We start from the raw sequence: 25,941 nt of genomic DNA, 5'->3' as shown, positions 1-25,941 counted from the left end.
GAGTAGAATAGGAACCAAGTCTTCTTTGAATGTTTGATAAAATTCGCTTGTATAGCCGTCAGGGCCTGAACTTTTATTTTTGGGGAGGTTTTTAATGGTTTTTTCTATTTCTTCTCTACTGATAGGTCTGTTTAGGCTTTCTGCTTCTTCTTGACTCAGTCTAGGAAGGTTGTATTGTTCTAGGAATTTATCCATTTCTTCTAGGTTGTTGAATTTAGTGGCATAAAGTTTTTCATAGTAGAATACTTTTTTGTATATAAAAATAATTTTTTGTATATCTACAGTGTCCGTGGTGATTTCTCCTCTTTCATTTTGGATTTTGTTTATATGAGTTCTTTCTCTTTTTTCCTTGGTAAGTCTTGCCAAGGGTTTGTCAATTTTGTTGATCTTTTCAAAGAACCAGCTCCTTGTTCTATTAATTTTTCTATAGTTTTTCTGTTCTCTAATTCATTTATTTCTGCTCTGATTTTTATTATCTCCTTTCTTCGGCTGGTTTTGGGTTGTCTTTGTTCTTCTTTTTCTAGTTCCTTAAGGTGGGAAGTTAAGTGGTTCACTTGGGCTCTCTCTTGTTTGTTCATATATGCCTGAAGTGATATGAACTTCCCTCTTAATACAGCTTTTGCTGCATCCCAGAGATTCTGATATGTCGTATTGTCATTTTCATTAGTCTGTATATATCTTTTGATCTCTGCACTTATTTCTTCTTTGACCCATTCATTTTTTAAAAGTATGTTGTTTAGTTTCCACATTTTTGTGGGATTTTTTTCCTCTTTTTTGCAGTTGAATTCTAGTTTCAAGGCTCTATGATCAGAAAATATGCTTGGTACAACTTCAATTTTTCTGAATTTGCTGATGTTTTTTTGTGGCCCAACATATGGTCAATTCTTGAGAATGATCCATGTACACTGGAGAAAAATGTATACTCAGTCACTTTGGGATGAAATGTCCTGTAGATGTCTATCATATCCAGGTGCTCTAGTGTTTTGTTTAAGGCCACTATGTCTTTGTTGATTCTCTGTTTGGATGACCGATCTAGAGCCGTCAGCGGTGTATTGAGGTCTCCAAGTATGATTGTGTTTTTGTCAGTTTTTGTTTTAAGATCAATAAGTAGCTGTCTTATATATTTTGGTGCTCCTTGGTTTGGTGCATATATATTAAGAATTGTTATGTCTTCTTGATTCAGTGTCCCCTTAGCCATTATGAAATGGCCATTTTTGTCTCTGAGTACTTTTCCTGTCTTGTAGTCAGCATTATCCAATATGAGTATTTGTACACCTGCTTTTTTTTGGATGTTATTTGCTTGGAGTATTGTTTTCCAGCCTTTCACTTTGAATTTGTTTTTATCCTTGTTACTTAGATGAGTTTCCTGTAGGCAGCATACAGTTGGATTTTCTTTTTTAGTTCATTCTGCTACTCTGTGCCTTTTTATTGGTGAGTTTAATCCGTTTACATTTAGTGTAATTATTGATACTTGTGAGTTCCCTATTGCCATTTTATATCTTGCTTTCTGTTACTTTTGTGTCTTGTTTGATCCTTCTCTTTCGTTTTTCTATCTTTTGTTTTTATTTGGTTGTATTCCATACATCTTTCCTCTGTTGCTATTTTTTTATCTCATGTGCTTCTGTGGTGGTTTTTTCAATGGTGGTTACCTTTGAATAATAAAAAGGGTCCCTACCCTGTTCATTGTAGCGAACTATTTTGTGAGTACTTTTGCACTCCATCGTCCTTTGCTACTGTTAATCTCCATCTTCTCCCCCTCTTTCTTTTTGTTGTTGTCACAGTTTAAATTTGGTTTTATTGTGTTCTTCTTGGAGCTTTTACTTGTGGCTCTGTTTTTTTTTTTTGTTCTTTGTATCTGATTGTAGAACCCCCTTTAGTAATTCCTGGAGTGGGGGTTTTCTGATGATAAATTCCCTCATCTTTTCTGTATCTGTGAATGTTTTTATTTCTCCTTCATATTTGAAGGATAGCTTTGATGGGTATAGTATTCGTGGCTGAAAGTTCCTCTCTTTCAGGACTTTAAATATTGGGGTCCACTCTCTTCTAGCTTGTAGAGTTTCTGCTGAGAAATCTGATGATAATCTAATGGGCCTTCCTTTATTTGTTGTATTCTTCTTTTCCCTGGCTGCCTTGAGAATTTTTTCTTTGCTGTTGGTTTGTGTCAATTTCATTATGATATGCCTTGGAGTAGGTTTGTTGGGGTTAAGAAAACTCGGAGTTCTGTTTGCTTCTTGAACTTGAGGCTTTAGTTCTTTCCACAGGCTTGGGAAGTTCTTATTATTTGTTTGAGTATGTTCTCCATTCCATTTTCTCTCTCTTCTCCCTCTGATATACCTATTATTCTTATGTTATTCTTTTTGATGGAGTCAGATAATTCTTGTAGGACTATCTCATTTTTTTTAATTTTTGAGTCTCTTTCTTCTTCTCTCTGTTCTGCCTCAAGTTGCTTGTCTTCTATTTCACTAATCCTCTCTTCTATCTGCCTTGTTCTATTAGCTAAGCTTGTTACTTCGTTTTTCAGCTCGTGAATTGAGTTTTTCATGTCTGTTTGATTTGTTTTTATAGTTTCAATTTCCTTGGACATATATTCTTTGTGTTCATTGAGTTGTTTTCTGAGCTCCCTAAATTGCCTTTCTGTGTTTTCTTGTATATCTTGGAGGATTTTTAGAATTTCTATCTTGAATTCTCTGTCATTTAGCTCCAAGGTTTCCAATATATTAAATTTTTTCTCCATAGATTTTTCCTCATCTAGCTGTGTTACCTCTCTTTCTTTTGTATCCATGATATTCTATTTTCTCTTCCTTAATGGCATCTGAGGGTGGTTTTGTTGATAGTATTAATGAGATTTAATAAAGAATAAAAAGTTAAAAAAATAATAAAAAAATAAAAAATCGAAAAGAGTTGTTTTTTTAAAAAAAATTAATAATGAAATAAAGAAAAATAAAATAAAATAAATTTTTTTAAAAGGAAATTATTCCCCCCCTCCTTTTTTCCTCTCCTCTCCTCTCCCCTCTTTCTTGAGAAAATCTTGTGGTGAACTGTGAATTATAACAAACAATGCCTGTGATGGAGGGCCTGAATTGGGGAAAAGTAATAAAGGGGCAAAAAAAAAAAGGAAAAAAAAATAAAAACGAAAAAAAAATAAAAAAAATAAAAAAAGAGCGTATGGACCCACAAAAAACAAATAAGGAAAAAATTTGGGTCAAGAATAAAATGATTTGCTTTTAGGTGTTGTTTGTCTAAGAGTTATGATGAGAGGAATAAGAGGAAAATGGAAAAATGGGGGGACAAATTAAAAAATTACTATTGTATTTAGTGGAACAAGAACTAGATAAAATGGAGAGCCAGGGATGGGAGCACTGCTAGTGAGTTAAAAAGGTGAAGTAAAAACCCCCCAAAATGCCACAAACATAAGTTTGAGTCCCAGATAAGATAATTTGTTTGTTATGGAGGTTTGAATGAGAGGAGATGTAAAGGAGAAAGGAAGAAACTAATATAGAGGGAGAAAAGAAAGAGAGAGAGAGAGAAAAAAGAGGGAACCACTAAAAGAAGAAAAAAGAAAGGAGAGAGAGAGAGAGAGAGAGAGAGTTAAGGGTTTTGGAGTGCAACCCTCATAGAGAGAAAGGAAGAGAAGAGAAAAGATAATGGGAGATGTAACACTTATGGGTAGTGTAGTTCAAGGAGAGGAGAGAGTAAGACCGGCAGAGAGTTAATCGGACAAATTGGAGGATGAAATAAAGTATCAAGAATGAAGATAAGAGAAACAAACGAACAAATATAATAAAATGGGATAGGTTATAAAGTCTGCAGATTATTCTTGATTTTGAGAGGTTATCTTCTTGCTTTTTCTTTTCTCTCCCTCTTCCTGGTCGGTGACTCTGTACCCCGGGTTCTGCCCCTTTGGCACGCTCAGGTAGAGGTTTGCAGTTGATAAGTCTCTATGGCAATGTCATGTATTGTGCTTTAGTCTCATTGGCAGTCGAGGCTCATTAGCATTGATAGGCTCCGACAGTGAGAGAGTCCGTGTTCCTGGAGCCTTTCTCCTAGACTTTCCTTCCTCAATTAGTAGCCTGATAATCCAGCTATGGGGTTGCTGCTGCCTCTGCCTGGATAGTAAGAGGCTCAAAGAGCTGGCAACTCCCCACTCTATTCCCACTCAGCACAGGGTTCTGGGTAAGGCTCAGTCAGTCAGAGCTGCTAGCATAATCAGGCGGGCTTTCCGCCCACTCAAAGACCTCTGGCTCTGTCTGCCACTCTGTCCGGTAACACAGGCGGGTGCCCACTTCCGGGGCACTTGGAGGAAACTCTCACTCACTGGCTGCATGCGCAGACCAGGATATCTGGCCAGCAGTCTCACGCTCTGAGTGAAACCCCCAACCGCAGGGAAAAGTTGCAGCGTTGGAATTGAGTCTCGCTCCGTCCCCATGCGCTGCTTTTGCAAGGCGCTGGGGTGGCCCAAGATTCTGCTTTGGCCCACACAAAGGCCCCTGACTCTGCCCCTCTGTGTGATAACATGGGCATGCACTGCCGAGGCACTTGGAGGAATCTCTCATTCACTATCTGCGCGCGCAAACCAGGATATGAGGCCGGCCGCATTTCCCTCTGAGTGAAAGCCCCTCCAGCATGGAAAATCTCCACCGTTGGAATTAGTTCTCACTCCCTCCCATGCGTGGCTTTCCCAGGGCGCTGGGGCTGCCCAGAGACTCTGCCATCGGCCTACAGAAAGGCCTCTGAACCTGCCTCTCCGTGGGGTAACACGGGCACCCACTCTCGTGGCCTAGGAAGAAATCTCTCGCCCACTAACTGCGCACCGACCAGGGTAAAATAGCTGCCCCGCTTGTCTTTCTTTGTTTGGGTTTGGCACGAGTGTTAGCTTGTATTGCCCGGGTTGCCACAGGATCAGTTTTTCCTTGGCTTGGATCTCCGTGCCACAGCCTGGTTCGGCCGTTTGTGCCGCGGCCTGGATCTATTCACCCCCTTTGCCCGCCTCAGTTTCTATATTCACAGTTACCAGAGAAAGCCGCCCTGTTTAGGTTAGTGAGGAAGGCGGAGCATTTCTTACTCCCTATTTCCTTCGGGGTTTGGTTATATATTTAGCCAATTTTTCACTCGACCATACCTTTGGGTGTATTGCGAAGCATCTGGAGGCTCCAAGTATAGGTTTTTCTGTTTCTGGTTGAAGATCTTGTTGAGTTTTGGGGGAGATTTATCGGTATTGCTTCCTTCCCCGCCATTACTCTGACGTCATCTCCGGATGAACAACTTTTAAAAACTGATACTACGCCCTGGTCAGTTGGCTCAGTGGTAGAGCATCAGCCTGGTGTGCAGGAGTCCCAGGTTTGATTTTCAGCCAGGGCACACAGGAGAAGCACCCATATGCTTCTCCACTCCTCCCCCTCTCCTTCCTCTCTGTCTCTCTCTTCCCTCCCGCAGCCAAGGCACCATTGGAGCAAAGTTGACCTGGGCACTGAGGATGGCTCTGTGGCCTCTGCCTCAGGCACTAGAATGGCTCTGGATGCAACAGAGCGACACCCTAGAGGGGTAGAGCATCGTCCCCTGGTGGGCATGCCAAGTGGATCCCAGTCAGGTGCATGCGGTAGTCTGTCTAACTGCCTCCTCGTTTCCAACTTCAGAAAAATACCAAAAAAATACCAAAAAAAACCCTGATACTAATATTAAAATGGTCCTTTCATGTAATACATATCTTCCACAAAAAGTCTAGCTCATGACTTCCTGTCTTCTACTCAACAAAATATTCACATTCATTATCCAGCCTGCAATCTTTTATAACAAGTCTAGGAACACTTCCATCTTTTTCAAATTTGTATCTAAAAGAAGAGGTTGAATGACTGATTAGTTTGCACAATGACCATTTATATTGTCAAAACTATCTACAGCTACAGAAATAGAGATTAAGAAGTTTTTGCTTACTTTTTGCCTTCTCTGATTTCTCTCCCATTTCTGTACTATTTTACATTTGCTTTCTCTCTGGAGAGCTGGCAGGAAAAGACAGCATTATCGAACTCAGTGACTATCTGGTCTTCTAAGTGTTCCACAAATTCTGGAGGAGCTTCTATGATAAGAAGCTCAGCAACAGATTTATCTTGTCCAGCAGTGATAATGTATTCACCCTCATCTGGGATGATTAGTCTTTAATGTTTAGAGCATATTTCCTGATGGCTTAGGCGACCCCTATGATTTGGTCGTTCGACCCCCACCAGGGTCGCGACCCACAGGTTGAGAACCACTGGTGCTTATATTTATCTATTCTGTATAAAACACAGTTGTCAAAAGTCACTTCTCCATTTCTGGTCCACTTCAGTGTTACATTGAGACAACTGACCTTATACCAGAATGTGAGGTATCTTTTCCATTGTTTCAATATTTTTAACAGGCTCAACAATTCTGAGGTCTTCCTCAGTTGTAAAGAATAATAATGTTGATTTTAATTGCTTTCATAATAAAAATTAATTTTTAAAATTACTAATGCCATGTAAGTGACTTACTTTCCACTGTTAGATTGGCTGCACTCAAACATTATGATTGGTCAGTGATACATTATACTTGGCTTGATCATCTAACCGTGCATCTCTAATTCTGAGGGTGTAGACCAGGTCTTTCTGGAGGATAACGTATTCTGAACTATCAAATATGGCTTCTTCACTTCTGAATCATTTGGCTTTTGCAACTTCTGTATTGACTTCACAGTTGAAGATGACTTCTTGCTGTTCTTTCACACAGGGTCCTTAAAAGGAACTACAATCTTGAGTTTTTCTAAAAGCAATCAACAAGACTTTACAGTATGAAGAAGGACCAAAGATACACATGTGAGTAAACAGTAGAAGCAAAAATAAACTTACCAATTACTGTCAAGTGAGCTGCAGCTCTGGCAGCCCCATGACTACATGAGTGCCCGTATCTTGTAATGTGGCATCTTTCACAACTAGAATCCTCTTTTTGCCATCATCAATAATGTAATATTTGTCTCCAGATTCAATGTCTTATATCTCTCTTCCACTGGACTTCAAAGCTTTCCTTTGATATAGTGCAAACAAATTCAGCCTTTTCTCCTTCAAGTACTTCAAGGTTTTGAAGCTTTGAGATAAATTTAGCAGCATGTTATGGAAAGAAAAAATTTCAAGATGAAACAAGCATAAATTTCTAAAAATAAAATACTATTCATAGTAACTTTCATACCATGTACTTTGACATTGCCATCAGTTTGAGAACATCCTCAAGTTGGTCATTCTGAATGACCAAGATTCTCTTTCATCCATGAGGAAGTATTTCATATCTTCCTGTTTCAATGATCTCTTCATCCCCTTTGCACCAGATCACTTCTCTAGGCTTGGAGACTTCACAAACCAGTTTTATTGTGTTTGTTTCACTAACTTCAATGTTGGCAAGATTTTTGGTAAAGATAGCTTCTTCTTCTTCAAGAAGAAAAATAAATAAAAAATGAAACGTTGAGTTACTATAGAAATTCTTATTTTTTTCCCAAAACATAAACTTCTGCAAAGAAAGCCTTACCCAGTACTGTCAGCAAGCCAGAAGTGTACGCTGTCATCACTTCACAGGAGTATTCTGATTCATCATCCAACAGATATTTGTTGATGTTTAATGCACACTGCTCCCTTAGATAGGATGTCATATTTTTGCTCTTTTTAATTTCAGCACTATCTTTGAACCACAGAACCTGTATTTTAGATAAATAAATACCTTTATTAGTATTTCTTGTGGTCCTTCACTTATGTGTCCTCAAGAGAAAATATGATTTTGAGTTTTTCTAAAAACAACCAACAAGGCTTTAGATTGTTAAGAACCAAAGTGGTAAATATAAATACAACCCAACTCCCAAAAGTAGGTCAATTATAATTGTAAAATAAATTTTAAAAATAAGCAGGAACAAACTTCTTCAATTATTGGTAAGTGAGCTGCTGTGATTTATTAAAAATAATGGAATCATGTAAGTTTAGAGCCAGAGGAGACTTTATACATCATGTAGAACAACTCCTTTGTTTTTCAGACATATAAACAGATTTCAATGATAATTATTGGCAAACAGGAGTACTGAGTTGAGACATATAAAATTGCTAATATTTGTTTTTAACCTAAGAAAATAGCAATTTTATATGGTTTAAACTAAAATGTCTAAAACTCCTGATTGTATGTCCAGTATTTTTCAAGTAATAGTAAATAGATAATACTAAAAAGAGAATACAAATCAAGTGTGTATTTTATACTAAAGTAATAATCTTTAAGCTAAAAGCAAAATGATTATCAGAGATAGGTAAAATTAACACACCCATGCCCACCGCCCACTTTGGCTAACCCAAAAGTATACATAAAACTATGTAACAATATAAGATAGCAACTACATAATCACAGACCTTCTCATTTTCTTGAAAAATTTCACACTCAAACTGAGCCATTTTTTTAAACTTGAAGACCAGTGAGTGATCTTAAGAATTCCACATGAGGAGCTGCAAAGATCATCAGAATTCAAAATGTCTTCTAGAAAATTACTCTGACATTACTGTGGTACATATTAAGAAAAAGTGAGTTATTTCAATGTCTTTTCCATCTTAATAGGCTACAACTGATTGTGAAATCACTTTGAGCTGCTCTTCAGGATGATACTTTACTTTTTATATATCTCTGTAGTTTTCATAAAATAATGTGGTATATTACAGGTCCAATTAATTATATCTATCTATCTATCATCTCTCTATTATTATTAGCTCAGTTCTTCTGAATTATAGCAGGAGGAATAATTCCCACTGATACTCTCAAGTGTTTTAAGTTGATACTTGTTGAAGAAGACACAAGTAGCACAGGTAGCAAAGAAATATTTAATGCAGCAAGCATAATCTTTGAGAAATTAGAATTCAATAATAATGCAGCTTGAAGCACTATCACCAGTCTTGTCTATTGCAGAAAGGCATGAATTGACACTAGAAACTGCATATGTTCAGCTTCAAAGATGGCACATATATGTCAGCCATAAAATCTATTAGCATGACAAAGATTGGTAGGGTCATTTTTTAAAAATCTCATTATCTCCAGAATTAAGTCAGTACATGTATAGAATTGGAGAGCTGACCTCTTGCCCTTCCTTCTTTTGTTGAGTCCTCTTGATAAATGGTATCCTGAGATATCATACTGGCAAACAAGCTTGAAGATACTGTAAGCTCATTGTAGCTTAGCCTTCATGGATTAGAGACAAAATAGATGACAAACAGAAGGAGGAGACCCAAGAACCTACTCTGCCACAAGCTAAATGAGAACCACCACGCAGTGGAAAGAATAAAACAGTACAAGATGCATGGAGGAACAATCAAAGCCACTATCTTGTAGCTGTTGACAGAAGAGAAGCAACTAAATCAAACAGCAAGTATTGCACAAAAATATACACTGAAAAATGTTATCACTGGAAAGTTAATGAATGGAAAACTGAGCTAGCATGTGGCATTTTGTACAAAGATGTTTATTTTCACCAGAGGAAGAAGTAATGCTAAAAACCATGGGAGGTCTCTTCATTCACAGCACTAAAAGAATGCAGGCTTCTCTCCATCTTTTTACCCATTCTTATTCTCAGAGAAAGCTCATGTGAGTGGGCTTTATTATTGTACATTACAGCAGACCTCTAGCATGCTCCTAGTCAAAGTGAAATTCCATGCTCCTTCTCTAGTTGTTGCCCACATTCAAGGATTCATTTTCCTTCCAAGTAGAAATTGCTTTTATTTTATTTTTCTTTTTTTAAATCATAGCTCCCTTATTGTCTTTTTTATTCTTTTTGTTCTCATCTGGATATTTCCACAGGTTTATCTCATGTAGACAAAGAGCACATCTGCTCACTACTCAGTGAGAAGCATGATGAAAAGTAATCAATCCGTCCTTTATCAGACCAGACATATCAAAAGGAATGTTTTTTAAACACAGAAAGGATCAGATTATGTCAGTATCAATATTATAAGTTGCCAAGAAAAGCTGTTAGCTCAAGAAGGGCATGCAAAAGTTGTGGGGTTTTTATTTTTTGTTGTTTTTTGTTCTGTTATCAAAGAGTTAAAAATGAAAAGTCTTGTGTAAGAATAATACCTATACATGACATTCAGGTTACAGGAAGTCTTAAAATCCTTCACATTGCAAGTATATCTTTTAATATATTCTGGGGTACAGCCATGTATGATAAGTTTTCTGACCTTGCTGTCAGCAACAATTTTATGCTTCTTGCTTTTGAGAATTTATGTACCATTTTTGAACCATTTCATCTTAGCATTTTCTCTGAATACTTCACACTCCAATACTGCAGTGGCTTGTTTCTTTGACCATCTAGTCCTCAAGAAGCTTAGTAAATTCAACTGTGAGTTCTGCAGGAATCATACTAATTATCCAAGGCATCTCTCCTTTCCTTCTGGAAGAATTTCAGGACCTTCTCAACTTTCCTCTTATATCTTCAGGGTTATTCTATTTTTAAGTTTCATTTCTAAGACTTGATTCCAAACAAATGTTTTCCCCTAATAATGATGTTTTATCATTATTTTTACACACAGATAAAAAGCACTTATAAAAAATATAAACATCAAGGAAATAATAGTCAACTCTTGGTTAATAAAGTGATATATATATAGTTTAATAATTATTACTCCAGGTGTTTATCGAATGCAATAAAAACAGTGGGGATAGAAAGAGGAAGTAAAGCCTATGCTAGTCAATTCTGACTTAAAAGAAAAGTCTGTGAACTATTGAGTTAGGCCAAAGAGTAAAAATAGACTGGAGTTATTGATGAATTTTAATTATCTATGCTACTCAACATATAAAGACTAAAGATAAATGAAAGTTGGTTTTATGTATAAATTGTTCCAATATACAGTGGTACCTTGAGATATGAACAGATCAACATACAATTTTTTTAAGACAAGAGCTGTGACTCAGTTGTATTTCTGTTTGAGATGAGATGTGAGCGAAATTCCAAGATATGAGTCGTGATTTGGGAAGCTGCCGCTAGTTGGCACATTGGCACACAGCTCCAGTATCTGCAGTTTGATATACAAGTTCACTGACTTATGAGCTCAGTTACAGAATGGATTAAATTTGTATCTCAAGATACCACTGTACATAAAAAAAGATTTTATAATTGCATGTCACAAAGAGGTTGGCTTGAGTTTTGAAACCTTTTGCTGTTAGACTTCTCCAGCATCTTCTAACTTTATATCTCTCAGAGTGAGTGTATGAACTTTTCCTTCTGAATGTGTGACTACCTAGTTATTGAAAAAATGTGCAGTTTAAGAATATTTGAAACAGCTATCATATATATATATATGTATATATATACAGCTACATTTAATTCATTTATGTAAACAATTTGAAATAGTGCTTTCCAAGATGTTTTATAATCCTATATAGCACATATGAGCTTGAAAACAATTTTAACTAATAGTTTGAAATCTTTAAAGAAATTTTAGGCTTGTCTAAATACCCTTAGTTATTACTAGGTGGGTTTTATGTTGAAATGCTTAAGCAAATTTCTGCTTATACCTCTGTGTATGTGTAGTGTGTTTGTGTGTGTATTATATTTGCCTCCATTCTGCCACTGTCTTTATATATAAAGAAAGAACACAGAAAAGCTAAATCATAAAAAGAAGCAAAAACTGATTGCATTTGGTATGCCTAAAGTAAACCTTATGTTCTAAATGTGAGATGTTTGCCATGCAACAAGCTAAAACTTTTCTTTTCACTTATTTTGACAATTGAAATTATTTTGCAAACTACTTTAACCTGTGATCAAAATAATTTATATAATTCCTTAATTTTGTTCAAAAATACAAATAAAGGTATTGACTCTTCTTTCCCTCCATGTGTCTGCAGCTCAGGATGAGAAAATCCAGTATTAGGATTACAACTGTCATATAACATTGAACAAAGGGATAAAATAACTTTAAAAATAGTTAAATCAGGAGAGTGCTGTGACAGTAGAATATCAAGACAAACACTGCTGTTAATGTTAATATTTGAATGATAATTTCTTATTGTAAATGTAACCTTGGGCAATTTGAAAGGTAGTCTGTAGAAAAATGAATTCTCAAAAAGAACACACCACCTTGATAAGGACTCTTACTAGGTCCCATAATTGTGGCTTGCACAACTGAAAATAAAGCTACAGGACAGAGCCATCCTGATAGTAACAATAAGACATTTGGAGGTTCTTCTAGTTCCATCATCTAAAATTCTGTAAGATTAGTGTCCACCATGATGAAGTAACTCATTGAGCTAAAGCCAATCTATGTAATTTTATTAAACAATATCACCCCAATAAACTCAATTTAAAAAATAAAATAAAATAAAATTCCATAAACTGCTATGTCCTGTTATCAAGATTGATTTTGCTTTGCTTAAAAATTCATTTAAAGTTAAGAATAATTTAAAAGTTTTTACCAAAGGAACCATTTATTATTCTGATTTAAAGGAAAGAGTTATTAGTAAAGTTTCATATAAAAAGTTAGGCATGGTTATTGATATTGAGACAGGCCGAAAACAAAATAAGGAAAAATAGACAGATGGAAGGAGATAATTAGGATCTGTCCTAGGAACACAACTACTAAAATATATGGTAACTAAATGGGAAAAAAGTTTTTGAAATGACAGTTCTATGTAAATTTTGAAAATATATTTTGAACCATGGCTTACGACTGTTTTTAAAAGTCTCTATCTCAGGTTTCAACCCACCCACAGATATATCTTATTTACTAACATGTTATTTTATCCAAATTCCTCTTAAGTTACTCTAGAAAATCCAGTTATCAAGAACCTGGCTCAGAATACCATGGTTCTCAATTGCTCTTATATAATGTATCATGATTATGTTTAAAAAAGAAAAGGAAAAAACTAACAGGTATATTATAAAAATAAACCAATAAAATGAATGCTGAATGTTTTCTGGTGGATTATGTAAGGTATTGGTGAATACTATCCTTGAAAAATATTAATTTATAATGCAAGCATATTGCTATAATACTATAGGCATTATGACTGTGACCAAGCTATTAAAATTTAAATATAAAATTATCAAAGGCCATTTAGGACTTAGCAGTCCTTTCTTGGATTGGTGGCCAAAATAACAAACAATTGAACAACAACAAAAATAAAGATAAAAAGACCCCACAACTCATTTCTAAATTTTTTTCTTTTGATTTTCTTATTCTGATAACTTGTTTTAGTTTGTTTAATGCAGTTTTTGGAGGCCAATCATTCTGCAAAGTGTAAATAAAAAGCCTGAATTAAACTGGAAGTAGCAAGTTTGTTCTGAAAGATTTAATTTAAACAAAAGCTGGAAAATGTAATAAGGGACTTTATTTCTTCATAGTTTATATTTCTTTTAAAAAAGACATGTAAATAAGAGCCAGTTCATAAAAAGCTGAACTATTTTGGGTGGCCAAGAAAAGAATGAAAATTTCTGTGCTAAGAGAGACAGAAGGAGGTAAGACAGACATACTAAGATGATCCTTTCTAACCCAAGAAAAATGTTTGGGGACAATAAGATATATTTATCTATTTACTAAAAAATATAAATATTTTGAGTAAAAAGAAATATAAATATGATTTTTATAGTATATAAGTCTACATTTTAAATTAAAAGTGTAGTTTTTACATGAAAACTAATGAGACTTTTCCTTTAATAAAAAAACTCTTAATTTGACCCAAAAATACTTAGTAGCAAAAGAATAATATCATTTATTCTTAAGCAGTATTCTTATATTCAATGATGAATTACAGATCTAGAAAGGATCTTAAAAAGTCAACCAGAGTCACGTCAGAGAAATGGCACTGTAGGAGTGCTCCCAATACTTCTCCCTGAAACTTCAACAAATTCAACAACTAGAGGCAGAAAAATGATCCCAGGAGCATCTGAAATACACATACATCAAACAAAATGACACAATAGCAAATTTCTCCCTAGGAGTGCCATAGGGGCAGAACCTAGGGTACAGTGCCACCAGTCAAAAAGAGAGAGAAGAAAGAAAAAAGAAGAAGATAACTTCTCAAAACCAGGAAAAAGCCACTGTCTTTATAACTTTTTCCATCTTTTTCTTGTATTTTTTACCTTTTTTTCCCCTCCACTTTGGTCATTTTATCCTCTTTCCATTTTATTCTTTTCTTTTCATTTTGAACATTATTACCCATAGATATTACATTTCCCCTTCTTTTTGTTTCTTCTATGAGTGTTACATTCCAAAAAACTTAACTCAATTTCTTTCTTTTTGTTTCTTCTTTTCTCTTTCACTTTTTCTCTCAATTGAATCTCACCCACAAAAAAATTATTTTATTCTGGATTCAAATTTTTTCTTTGTGGCACTTTGTGTGCTTTTTACTTCACTTTTTATCTCTTTAGCATTTTCCCCAAATCCAGCTCTCCATTCTATAGTTTTTGTGCCACTTAATACAATAGAATTTTTATTTTTCACTGTATTTTTTCCTTTTTTCTTTTCTCTTACACTAATTCTCTTATTTGACCATCATTTACAAACAAATTATTTTTTTCTTGATCCAAATTTTTTCTTTGTGGCATTTTGTGGGTTCTTGCCTTATTTTTTGCCTCTTTGTAACTCCCCCCCCCCAACCCAGGCCCTTCATTCTACATAATTTTGTTCCACTTAGCACAATAGAATTTTTAGTCTTTCACTGCATTTTCTCAAAATATTTTTTATCAACTCTTATTAGTGTTACTAACAATACCACTCTCAAATGCCATTAAAGAAAAAAATTATTATCATGGATACAAAAGACAGTGATGTAGCTCAGATAGATGACTAAAAATCTATAGAAAAAAATTTTAATAGCTTAGAAACCTTGGAGTTAAATGACAGAGAATTTAAAATTGAAGTCCAAAATATAGTCAGGGATATATGAGAAAGCACAGAAAGTCAATTTAGGGAGCTCAAAAAACAATTCAATGAATAGAAATACTTCACCAAGGAAATTGAAACTATAAAAAGGAATCAAACGGAGATAAAAAAAAAAAAAAACTAAATTCATGAACTGAAAAACAAGGTAACAAGCTTAGCCAATAGAACAGGCCAGATAGAGGAGAGAATTAGTAACATAGAAGACAGGCAACTAGAGGTACTACAGAGAGAAGAGGAGAGAGACTCATAAATTTAAAAAAAATGAGACAACCCTAGAGGAATTGTCTGACTTCATCAGAAAGAGCAATATAAGAATAATGGGTATATCAGAAGGAGAAGAGAGAGAATGGAATGGAGAGCATATTCAAACAAATAATAAACGAGAACTTCCCAAGCCTATGGAAAGAACTAAAGCCTCAAATTCAAGAAGCAAACAGAACACTGAGTTATCTTAACCCTAACAAAACTACTCCAAGGCATAATGAAATTGGCACAAACTAATGACAAAGAAAAAATTCTCAGGGAAACCAGGGAAAAGAAGAATACAACATATAGAAGCAGGCCCATTAGAAAATCAACAGATTTCTCAGTAGAAACTTTACAAGCTAGAAAAGAGTGGACCCCAATATTTAAAGTTCTAAAAGAGAAAAAATTCCAGCCAAGAATACTATACCCATCAAAGCTATCCTTCAAAAAGAAAGGAGAAGTAAAAAACATTTACAGATACAGAAAAGATGAGGGAATTTATCACCAGAAAACTGTCACTTCAGGAAATACTAAAAGAGATTTACAACCAGACACAAAGAACAAAACAAAATAAAACTACAAGTAAAAGCTCCATCAAGATCACAATAAAAACAAGATAATCTGTGACAAAGAAACAAAAGAGGGAGAGAACAAAGACTAACAGTAGCAAAGGAGAATAAAGTGCAGAAGCACTCATGAGATAATGTACTACAATGAACATGATATGTATGCTTTTTATTACTTAATGGTAGTCACCCCTGAAAAAACCAACACAGAAGTACATGGCTTGAAAAAATAAGTAACAGAGAATAGAAGTATGGATTACAACCAAATAAAAACAAATGATAGAAAAATAGAAGAACCAAACAAGATAAAAAACTATCAGAAAGCAATATATAAAATGGCAATAGGAAACCCTCAAAATATCAATAATTACACTAAACATAAATGGATTGAACTCACCAATAAAAAGACACAGAGTAGCAGAATGGATTAAAAAAGAAAATCCAACTGTATGCTGCCTACAAGAAACACATCTAAGCTACAAGGATAAAAACCAATTCAAAGTGAAAGGTTAGAAAACAATACTCCAAGCAAATAACATCCAAAAAAAAGCAGGCATAGCAATACTCATATCTAACAATGCTGACAAGACAGCAAAGGCAATCAGAGACAAGAACAGTCATTTCATAATGATAAAGGGGACATTGAATCAAGAAGACATAACACTTCTTAATATATATGGACCAAACCAAGGAGCACCAAAATATATAAGACAGCTACTGACTGACCTAAAAACAAAATCATACTTGGAGACCTCAATACACCGCTGATGGCTCTAGATTGTTCATCCAAACAGAAAATTACTAAAAAAATATTGGCCTTAAATAAAACACTAGAAGAATTGGAAATGATAGAAATCTCCAGGACATTTCATCTCAAAGTGCCAAAGTATACATTTTTCTCTAGTGTACATGGTACATTCTCAAGAATTGACCATATGCTGGCTACAAAAATAATATCAACAAATTCAGAAAGACTGAAATTATACCAACCATATTTTCTGATCATAAAGCCTTGAAACTAGAATTCAACTGCAAAAAAGAGAAAAAAAACCCACAAAAATGTGGATTCTAAACAATATACTTCTAAAAAATGAGTGGGTCAAAGAAGAAATAAGTGCAGAGATCAAAAGGTACATACAGACAAATGAAAATGACAATACAACATATCAGAATCTCTTGGATGCAGCAAAAGCAGTAATAAGAGGGAAGTTCATATCACTACAGGCCTATATGAACAAACAAAAGAGAGCCCAAGTAAACCACTTAACTTCACACCTTAAGGAATTAGAAAAAGAAAAACAAAGACGACCTAAAACCAGCCGAAGAAAGAAAATAATAAAAATCAGAGCAGAAATAAATGAAATAGAGAACAAAAAAACTATAGAAAAAAATTATAAACAAGGAGCTGGTTCTTTGAAAAGATCAACAAAAGTGACAAACACTTGGTAAGACTCACCAAGGAAAAAAGAGAGAAGATTCATAATAAAATCCAAAATGAAAGATGAGATTTCATTACAGTTATCACAGATATGCAAAGAATTATTGTAGAATACTATGAAAAACTATATGCCACCAAATTTAACAACTTAGAAGAAATGGATAAATTCCTAGAACAATACAGTCTTCCTAGACTGAGTCAGAAAGAAGCAGAAAGCCTAAACAGATGCACAAGCAGAGAGGAAATAAAAACAACTATTAAAAACTTCCCCCAAAATAAAAATCCAGGGCCAGATGGCTATACTAGTGAATTCTATCAAACATTTAAAGAAGACTTGGTTCCTATTCTACTCAAAGTCTTCCAAAAAATTGAAGAAGCAATACTGCCAAACACATTTTATGAGGACAACATAACCCTCATACCGAAACCTGGCAAGGACGCCACAAAAAAGAAACTAGAGACCAATATCTCTAATGAATACAGATGCTAAAATACTAAACAAAATACTTGCAAATCGAATACAACAACACATTAAGAAAATAATTCATCATGATCAAGTGGGATTCATCCCAGAATCTCAAGGATGGTTCAACATACATAAAATGGTTAACCTAATACACCATATCAACAAAACAAAGAACAAAAACTGTATCTTATTAACAATTAAGAAAAACAATTCGATAAAATACATCATTTTATGTTTAAAACACTTAACAAAATGGGTATAGAAGGAAAATATCTCAACATAATAAAGGCCATCTATGATAAACCATCAGCTAACATCATATTAAATAACATAAAACTGAGGACTTTTCCCCTAAAATCAGGAAAAAGACAATGTTGTCCACTCTCTCCACTCTTATTCAACATAGTGTTAGAAGTTCTAGCCAGAGCAATCAGACAAGAGAAAGAAATAAAAGGCATTCATATTGTGAAAGAAGAAGTAAAGGTTTCACTTTTTGCAGATGATATGATCCTATACATCAAAAACCTCAAAGACTCCACAGAAAGACTACTAGAAACAATAAACTAATAAAGTGAGGTTACAATATTAATATACAAAAGTCTATTGCCTTCCTATATGCCAACAATGAAATATCAGAAAATGAGCTCAAAAAAACAATCCCCTTCATGGTTGCAACAACAACAACAACAAAAATACCTAGGAATAAACATAACAAAGAATGTAAAAGATGTATAATGAAAACTACAAAGGCACTGTTAAGGAAAATCAAAAAAGATATATTGAAATGAAAAAATATTTCTTGTTCTTGGATGGGAAGAATAAAAATAGTCATAATGACTATATTACCCAAAGCGATATACAAATTTAATGTTATTCCCATCAAAATTCCAATGTTATTTTTTAAAGAAATAGGACAAAAAAAATCAGGTTTAAATGGAACTATAAAAACCCCCAAATAGCCAGATCAATCCTAAGGAAAAAGAATGAAGCTGGAGGCATTACAATACCTGACTTTAAATTATATTATAGAGCTACGATAATCAAAACAGCATGGTATTGGCAGAAAAATAGATACTTAGACCAATGGAACACAACAGAAAGCCCAGAAATAAAACCACATGTATATGGGTCAAATAATTTTTGATAAAGGGGCCAACAACAGACAATGAAGAAAAGAAAGCCTTTTCAACAAATGGTGCTGGAAAAACTGGAAAACCATTTGCAAAAGAATGAACTCGACTACAGTTTGTCCCCTTGTACTAAAATTAATTTAAAATGGATCAAAGACCTAAATATAAGATCTGAAACAATAAAGTACATAGAAGAAAACATAGGTACTAAGCTCATGGACCTTGGTTATAAAGAGCATTTTATGAATTTGACTCCAAAGTCAAGGGAAGTGAAGGCAAAGATAAATGAATGGGACAACATCAGACTGAGAAGTTTTTGCACAGCAAGAGAAACTGACAACAAAACAAACAGCCAACTAAATGGGAAATGATATTTTCAAACAGCAGCACAGATAAGGGGCTAATATCCAAAATATACAAAGAACTTATAAAAACAACAAACAAGCAAACAATCCAATTAAAAATGGGAAGAGGACATGAACAGACACTTCTCCCAGGAAGAAATACAAATGGCCAACAGATATATGAAAAGATGCTCTCTTCATTAGCTATTAGAAAAATGCAAATCAAAACTACAATGAGATACCACCTCACACCTGTTAGATTAGCTATTATCAACAAGACAGGTAATAACAAGTGTCAGAGAGGCTGTGGAGAAAAAGGAACCCTCATTCACTGTTAAAAATTAAAAATAGAACTCATCCTCAAAAAATTAGAAATAGAACTACCTTATGACCCAGCAATCCCTCTACTGAGAATATAAGCCCATAACTCAAAAACACTGGTACATAAAGAAACATGCAGCCCCATGTTTATTGCAGCATTGTTCACAGGGGCCAAGACATGGAAACAACCAAAAAGCCCTTCAATAAATGACTGGATAAAGAAGATGTGGTACGTATATACTATGGAATACTACTCAGCCATAAGAAATTATGACATTGGATCATTTACAACAACATGGATGGATCTTGATAACATTATACTGAATGAAATAAGTAATTCAGAAAAAACTAAGAACTATATGATTTTATACATAGGTGGGACATAAAAATGAGACTCAGGGACATGGACAAGAGTGTGGTGGTTATAGGGGGTTGGGAGGGGAAGGGAGGAATTGGGGGGAGAGAAGGGGCACAAAGAAAACCAGATAAGGTGACAGAAGAATATAAGACTTTGGGTGATGGGTATGCAACATAATCAAATGTCAAAATAACCTGGAAATGTTTTCTCTGAACCTATGTACCCTGACTGATTAATGTCACCCCATTAAAATTAATTAAAATATAAAAAAATTAAGCAATGGTAATAGCTGCCATTTACTAAGTGCCAGGCCCTTTAGATAAATTATTACATTTAATTCCAACTACCCTATAGATATTATTTTCACTCCCCTTTTATGGGGGAGAAATTAGAAACTCAGACTTGTTATGTGGTTTACTCAAAATTAGCTGAGAAAGGACAGAGCCCGGATGTGGCTTACTCAAAATTAGCTGAGAAAGGACAGAGCCCAGATTAGATCTAGGGTGCCTCCAATGGGAAAACTTGAGCGTTTTCTTTGGCCATATGTTGCTGAAAAGCCCATAATAAAAGAGGCATGTAATATGGGAAATGCCAAAAATTCCTCAACTTAAAACCCTCATCCCATTTTTCAGTTACAAATATATGACATTCCTTCCCATTAATATGATAATCCTGCTCTTTCTAAGTGCATATACACCAGGGAGAGGGTACCTGCTCCAAGCCAGTGGCTCAGTGTGGTCCATGGGCCAGTATCACCTGAGAACTTGTCAAAAATGCACATTCTAGGTCCCCACTCCAGACCTACTATCTGAGTTGTATTGTGTCCTCTCAAATTTATGTTTTAAAATTTTAATTCCAGTACTCAGAATGTGACTTTCTTCAGAGATAAGTTTAGTGAGGTCACAGGATTGGGCCCTAATCTAGTATGATTGATGATTGATGTCCTTAGAAGAAGAGGAAATTAGACACAGACATACAAGGGAAAGACCATGTGAAATTACCATAGAAGGTGGCCATCTACAAGCCAAAGAGAATGGCCCTCAGAAAGAATCAACCCTGTCAACACCTTGATCTCAGATTTCAAGGAAATAAGTTATCTTGTTGATGCCATTCCAGTCTGTGGTAGTCTGTTATGTCAGCCATGAGAAACTAATACACCTACTTAATCAGAAATTCTGGGGCCCACCAGTTGGAAGTTTAACAAGCCTTTTAGGTGATTCTCAATTGTGAGAACCATGGCTCTAAATCATAATCAAGTATTTGTATTTCTCTAGTGCCAAGACATGTGAATGCACACTGGACTGGCTTCAGCTAGGGTCCTAGCCTGGCGGGGAAAGCCTGGTTGAGAGAATGAAGTCAAATGCAGAGAAAAAAAAGTCAAGCAAACCTTGTCTTTAGATCTGAAAGCAATTAAACCACATTTAATAGGACAAATGTATTATTTTAAGAAAGCAAACCTATGACCCAGTTGAATATTTAGAAGACCTACTGTAAGGAAGATTTCATCTTATATAACCTAATATTCTCATGCTGAAATTTGAACATATAGCTGCTTTTTCTATCCATGGTAAACAAGGAGACCAATTGCTGATTATTTTCTCTGTAGTAGGCAGACTTTACCCCCTGGATGGCTGAATTACCCTTCAATCACTTAGGTAGAATACGAGCTTTTTCTTTGTTTTAGAACAGTTGTTCAAAAGCATTTACCTTCTAATAATTCAACAAACCTTGTGGCTCTTTGTTAAACTGAATTCCTTATTAATTATATACCTTCAAGTCTTAAAAGTTTGATTTGTGTTGAAGCCTTGATAGCACAGTAGATGGTATTCCTAAAATATAGGGGAAAGAAATGCTATAGAACTATGCACTGTCCTGTGCTTTATTTTCATGGACATTTTCCAAATATTTTATCTCAATAATTCAAAATTAATAATGGTAAGTTATTTTTGGTCAGACAAGTTTGTAAATATGATTTATAGGTTTGCTTGCTTATAGTTTGCATTGGGTGTGGGGGACAGGCTATAAAAGCAGGCAGGGTCGTTATTGCCTAAGTCTTAGTTTTAGGACTAAGCCTTTTCCACCCTAAGAGACTTTGTATCAGAGACTTCCTTGTTTGCATTTTGGATTAAAGGTTTTGATTTCTACACTATAAAATGGAGCAGAGGAGCCCATGCTGGAGGAGAGCAGAGAAAGACCAGGTGGAGGAGAGGTGAAACAGTCAAGATGGCAGAGTGCTGAAGGAGAAGCCAGTTTGTGCAGAGTTTGTGCAGGGAGAAGGAGATGCGGAACAGAGATAGATAAGGCTGGTGAGGTAGAAAACTTTGATTCTAGGAAACTCGAATAAGTCATTGGCTTTGGGAGCCTGGAATGGAAAGGGAAGTGTTTTTCCACTGTGTGTATTTCTTGCCTGCCAGGTGCAAACTAGGATAAAGATGATGGCCCACCAGTTCTTGGTTTCGTTGTTTCATTACTGTCTGTCTGAATCAAATACGAACCTGCATGGGCCAGGTGGCTGTGATGGTGGCCATGGCTACTGGCTTTACAATTATCAAGATAATTTAAACACTGACTTTTTTGTGGGGAAATTACATAGCTCAATTAAGATAAATTATATTTTAGAGATATAAAAAAAAACCCTTGATTTTTACTTTCAGGTAAAATTTTAAGCACAGAAAAGCTAACACTGGGAGCTGGTTAGTTCATAAAACTTTTTAAGATGTATTTGCTCATACATGTGGCTATCCAGAGAGCCCTTCCTTCTTGTCAATACCATCAGCTGCACTTTACATAGTCTGCTTGCATTCCAGAATTTGCACAGTTCCAAGCACTTGGCAGTTAAAACAGCTTTGGAAAAATGCTTAAAGAGCAATTCTTCCCAGAAGTTATCTCAACTACTTGATCAACTGCCTGAAATGGAATTTCAATCCTCCTCCCTTAATCCCCTTATAGGCAGAACATTAGATAGTGTGGGGAAAATTTGTCATAAAATTCAAGATGCACCATTGCTCTAGTGCCTCCAATCGAAAAGTCTCTTTGATCTTTCCTATCATTGATAAATAATAAATGATTGTCTGTCTTCAGAACAAATAAAAATTGATTGCACTTTAATTTGTTATTTATATTTCAATAAAAATACCCAATTGAACCCAACAAAAATGTGAAGAATGTGCTTTGCAATTTCAGCAGAAATCAGGATAGAGCAGGAAAGACAGAAGGAAAGGGAGAGGGACACAAAAAAGCAAAGAATAAGGACCATGCAAGTGAAGATAGAAGAACCTGATTGAAAAAGTGAGAGCAAGACAAGGCGACCACACTTCTGCTTTTTACCTTATTGCTGGGCTCTAGTTTCTTCCCTCTGAGATACCGTTCCACCAGGATATCCTCATAAGAGAGCTCGAAGTCAAAGGCAGTTGTTTCCCCTGCAGTCACTGTGACATCCTTCAGAGGCTCAGAAGACCTTACAAGAGGGAATCAGTAGCTTTGGATTACTCATTTTGTAACTCCAAGAGAATAAACACAGGCTCAGTTAATCATCTTTGTGGTTGCTTTGTTCAAGAAGGAAGAGCAACAGGTCTGGTTATCTTAGCTCCATTGTGAACATGGGCCTGTGGTGCTGGGAAGGGAAGAACTCATGGCCGGCAAGTGGGTACTTGTAGGGTCCCTTTTCTTCTGCTGTACAAGGTCAGTGAGAAATCTCTTCTGCATCTGTCCCTCTGCCAGGCATCTAGATCCTCTGGCTACATAAGGTATGTGTCTTCTAAAATAACTAAGACTCTGATTGGGAGAGTACAAGGGCCCCTCAATCACATAGCCTTTGCATGTCCATGTCCACCAAACACTTTGCACCTTCCATAAATGTTAGCCAAATGCTCCCCTCTCCTCCCTCTTGATTCTGAAACACCCACACAGCCAAGTTTTTCTTCATAGTGCTACATTGCACAGGCACTTGAATATGTGGTCTTTAAGGGTTAAATTTCTGAGTTAAATTCTTATTGTAGGTTTGTCTACTTTGAGTGAAGGAATTGCAAAATGGGAAAATCTGACTTGCTTAGTTTTCTTTCATTCAAATGGCAAGTTCAATAATATGTGTGTAAGATTTTATCAAAAAATCTTGTGAGGAGAGGAGAGGAGAGAAGAGGAGAGGAAAAAAGGAGAGGGGGAATAATTTCCTTTTTTTTAAAATTTTTATTTTATTTTATTTTTCTTTATTTCATTATGAATTTTTTTTAAAAAAACAACTCTTTTCGATTTTTTATTTTTTTATTATTTTTTTAAACTTTTTATTCTTTATTAAATCTCATTAATACTATCAACAAAACCACCCTCAGATGCCATTAAGGAAGAGAAAATAGAATATCATGGATACAAAAGAAAGAGAGGTAACACAGCTAGATGAGGAAAAATCTATGGAGAAAAAATTTAATATATTGGAAACCTTGGAGCTAAATGACAGAGAATTCAAGATAGAAATTCTAAAAATCCTCCAAGATATACAAGAAAACACAGAAAGGCAATTTAGGGAGCTCAGAAAACAACTCAATGAACACAAAGAATATATGTCCAAGGAAATTGAAACTATAAAAACAAATCAAACAGACATGAAAAACTCAATTCACGAGCTGAAAAACGAAGTAACAAGCTTAGCTAATAGAACAGGTCAGATAGAAGAGAGGATTAGTGCAATAGAAGACAAACAACTTGAGGCACAACAGAGAAAAGAAGAAAGAGACTCAAAAATTAAAAAAAATGAGATATCCCTACAAGAATTATCTGACTCCATCAAAAAGAATAACATAAGAATAATAGGTATATCAGAGGGAGAAGAGAGAGAAAATGGAATGGAGAACATACTCAAACAAATAATAGATGAGAACTTCTCAAGCCTGTGGAAAGAATTAAAACCTCAAGTTCAAGAAGCAAACAGAACTCCAAGTTTTCTTAACCCCAACAAACCTACTCCAAGGCATATCATAATGAAATTGACACAAACCAACAGCAAAGAAAAAATTCTTAAGGCAGCCAGGGAAAAGAAGAATACAACATATAAAGGAAGGCCCATTAGATTATCATCAGATTTCTCAGCAGAAACTCTACAAGCTAGAAGAGAGTGGACCCCAATATTTAAAGTCCTGAAAGAGAGGAACTTTCAGCCACGAATACTATACCCATCAAAGCTATCCTTCAAATATGAAGGAGAAATAAAAACATTCACAGATACAGAAAAGATGAGGGAATTTATCATCAGAAAACCCCCACTCCAGGAATTACTAAAGGGGGTTCTCCAATCAGATACAAAGAAGAAAAAAAAACAGAGCCACAAGTAAAAGCTCCAAGAAGAACACAATAAAACCAAATTTAAACTGTGACAACAACAAAAAGAAAGAGGGGAGAAGATGGAGATTAACAGTAGCAAAGGACGATGGAGTGCAAAAGTACTCACAAAATAGTTCGCTACAATGAACAGGGTAGGGACCCTTTTCATTACTCAAAGGTAACCACCATTGAAAAAACCACCACAGAAGCACATGAGATAAAAAAGATAGCAACAGAGGAAAGATGTATGGAATACAACCAAATAAAAACAAAAGATAGAAAAACAAAAGAGAAGGATCAAACAAGACACAAAACTAACAGAAAGCAAGATATAAAATGGCAATAGGGAACTCACAAGTATCAATAATTACACTAAATGTAAACGGATTAAACTCACCAATAAAAAGGCACAGAGTAGCAGAATGGATTAAAAAAGAAAATCCAACTGTATGCTGCCTACAGGAAACTCATCTAAGTAACAAGGATAAAAACAAATTCAAAGTGAAAGGCTGGAAAACAATACTCCAAGCAAATAACATCCAAAAAAAAGCAGGTGTAGCAATACTCATATCGGATAATGCTGACTACAAGACAGGAAAAGTACTCAGAGACAAAAATGGCCATTTCATAATGGCTAAGGGGACACTGAATCAAGAAGACATAACAATTCTTAATATATATGCACCAAACCAAGGAGCACCAAAATATATAAGACAGCTACTTATTGATCTTAAAACAAAAACTGACAAAATACAATCATACTTGGAGACCTCAATACACCGCTGACGGCTCTAGATCGGTCATCCAAACAGAGAATCAACAAAGATATAGTGGCCTTGAACAAAACACTAGAGCA

At 35.2% G+C, this 25,941-nt stretch overlaps 1 pseudogene; it reads right to left on the bottom strand.

Moving 5' to 3' along the window:
- Window positions 1-25,941, bottom strand: part of LOC136383893 (titin-like) — an 82,252-nt pseudogene that overhangs the window by 15,493 nt on the left and 40,818 nt on the right.

This window comes from Saccopteryx leptura, chromosome 12 (genome assembly GCF_036850995.1).
Source record: "Saccopteryx leptura isolate mSacLep1 chromosome 12, mSacLep1_pri_phased_curated, whole genome shotgun sequence".
NCBI lineage: Eukaryota > Metazoa > Chordata > Mammalia > Chiroptera > Emballonuridae > Saccopteryx > Saccopteryx leptura.
Note: the sequence above shows the minus strand (reverse complement) of the source record. Positions and strands in the feature narration are given on the sequence as shown.